Here is a 2,017-nt window from a genome sequence, read left to right on the forward strand (position 1 = left end):
AAATTCACTGATGTGATGATAAAATTACAATATGATATAATTCTTATAAACTCAGTTCTCTATATATTTTAGAAACGAAGCCTTTATCAGAGACACTGGTTGTAAAAATTCTTTCCCATTTTTTTCTGCTTCCCTTCTAATACTGTATAGAACATCATATTCTTTTTTTATTGAGCATCGCTCCTTTATTATAGTGAACAACAAAAAAGGGGGAGAGGTTAGTACAGTTATGCTAACACTGATGAGGTGGCTGGACATAAAGTGGAAGGCAAGTGGACACTGAGACACACTTAAACATGATCTAGGGGCATTTTCCTGTCACAGAACAGAGCGGGGGCTATAAAACACACAATGAGATGTACTCGTCCACCCCTTAGAAATCAAAGAACTCTTCCTTCTCTGATGTGTTTGAAATCTCTGATGACTACAAAGAGGGACAGTTTAATTTCAAAAGTCACTAATAACCAGCCTAGAAGGGTCTTTTGTGAAAGCAAATGTGACAAACATTGGGACATAATCTCAACCTCCCAGATCCATTTTTCTTGAATTAGGGAGGAAATAAGACTTTCATGATTTGTTAAATAACCACCCAAGTTATAGGTAGCTTACTACAACAGCCCTTGAGAGGTCTGCCCTACTTGCAGGACTGGCTCCTAGCAATAACTGGACTAATTGCTTCTTTCAACTCCCCACATTGGTCACTTCTTACTATGTGCCCATCCCTAACCCCTAACTAAGTCCTTACTGAGCCAAACCACCCAGGAGGCATTTTGACTAATGTGGTTGAGGGGAAGGGCAACAAGAGAGAAAAGAATTGGTCTGAAACAAGGAGGAAATGAGAAAAGGAGCCATCAGTCCCCCACCTGCAGCTGTGTGTTGTGTTCCCTAAAGTGATGGTCAGTATGTGGAGCAGGCAGGGCAGAGATGTGGTGGGACAGTGAGAAGGGAAGGACCTGGCTACTGCTGGCACATGCTGGTAGCCTGCTTTCACTTCTTGGCCTTGCCTTGGGCTGCCACAGCCTCCATGGCTTTGCCAACGGTCTCTTTATCCCCGAGGAACTGCATGGGCTTGACTGGTTTCAGATTCTTGTCCAACTCATACACGATGGGAATGCCAGTGGGAAAATTCAGCTCCATGATTGCTTCTTCAGACAGACCCTCAAGATGCTTGACAAACCCTCAAAGAGTATTGCCATGAGCTTCAATCAGAACACGTTTTCCTTCCTTGATCTGGGGACATTTTCCTCATCCCAGAAGGGTAGAGCCCAGGCAATGGTGTCTTTCAGGCTCTCACAGGAGGGCAGCTGATCCTCAGTCAGATCTGCCTAGCGAAGGTCCTTGCTGACGTTGCTGTGGAAGGGGTGGTCAGGCTCCACTGGAGGTGGTGGGATGTCACAGGATCGTCGCCAGGCCTGCACCTGGGCCTCAACATGCTTAGCAGCTGTCTTCGCTTTGTTGAGGCCAGTCTGACCTCCATAGTGCCGCTCATTAAGGTGCCAAGTCCTCACTACAGGCAACCACATCTGGCCAATGGCATCTAGTACTGTCCAGAGAGTATGAATTGCTCTCTTCTGGACAGAGGTGAAGCAGATAACAAATTCATCGCCAGCATCTCTCAGTGCTTGGCCGCCACGCTTGGCCTCCTTGTGCCCAGTGGGGCTCAGGTCTGCATCGTACCAGCCGCTGAAGTGGTTCTCCAGGTTCCAGGCACTCTCTCCATGCCGAATCAGCACCAGATTGTATGCGGCCATGGAGGGGCAGTGGGGATCGAGGAGACAGGCGAGCACTCTAGAATATTATATTCTAAGGCCTCTGAGTTTATAAGAATACAAGTCATTTCCCAATTGATAAATAGTCAAAGGATATGAACAGGCAGTTTTCAGAGGAAAAAATTAGTTATCTACAGTCATATGAAAAAGTGTTCTAAATAACTATTAATTAAAGCAATACAAATTAAAAAAAACATCTCTGAGGTACCACATCACACTTCTCAGATTGGCTTAACATGACAAAATAG

General features: G+C 45.3%; 1 pseudogene; it reads right to left on the reverse strand.

The window, feature by feature from the left end:
- Positions 1 to 809: 809 nt before the first annotated feature.
- Positions 810 to 1,751, reverse strand: LOC138161549 (phosphoglycerate mutase 1 pseudogene; annotated as a pseudogene).
- Positions 1,752 to 2,017: the final 266 nt, after the last annotated feature.

Source organism: Petaurus breviceps, unplaced genomic scaffold (assembly GCF_028583685.1).
Source record: "Petaurus breviceps papuanus isolate PSGF00001 unplaced genomic scaffold, PetGlider_PUasm1.0 118, whole genome shotgun sequence".
Classification (NCBI taxonomy): domain Eukaryota; kingdom Metazoa; phylum Chordata; class Mammalia; order Diprotodontia; family Petauridae; genus Petaurus; species Petaurus breviceps.